Source organism: Glossina fuscipes, unplaced genomic scaffold (assembly GCF_014805625.2).
Source record: "Glossina fuscipes isolate IAEA_lab_2018 unplaced genomic scaffold, Yale_Gfus_2 147, whole genome shotgun sequence".
NCBI classification, from domain to species: Eukaryota; Metazoa; Arthropoda; class Insecta; order Diptera; family Glossinidae; genus Glossina; species Glossina fuscipes.
The window spans coordinates 1,423,559-1,424,048 of record NW_023998490.1 but is presented as its reverse complement, the minus strand read 5'-3'; positions in this window follow the sequence as shown (position 1 = coordinate 1,424,048).

Sequence of the window (490 nt, the reverse complement as noted above, 5' to 3'; positions counted from 1 at the left end):
TGTTGCATAAGTTGTTCTGCTTACTAGTTAGATTGTTCGTCGTGTCGAAGGTTTGCTGGCAAGTTTTATCGCCAGGAGTGGAGATATGCCAATACTCACACATTTTATGGATTTCTATATTAGAAGAAACCAGAGTCTTCGTCACCCAAAGATGAGGAGTACATTTATTTTGTCAAAATGTTTGTAAAGTCCAGAAGACTTTAGAGACCACACAAAGTACAATTATTCCTGCTTATCATCAAATTACAAATCGATTTAAGCGCGTCCGTCTGTCCGTATGTGAAATTTATGTATTTATTTTATTTACTTACACATTACAAATTAATAGAACAACTTAACAGTCGAATTCAATTGGCTCTTAGAAGTGACACCTATAATAATAGTAAAAACTAGTATAAAGGATATAAAGACATATAAAGAAAAAAATAAAAAAAATAATTATTAAATGATAAGTAATATATAAATAAATATGAAGGAGAAAGAAAAAAAA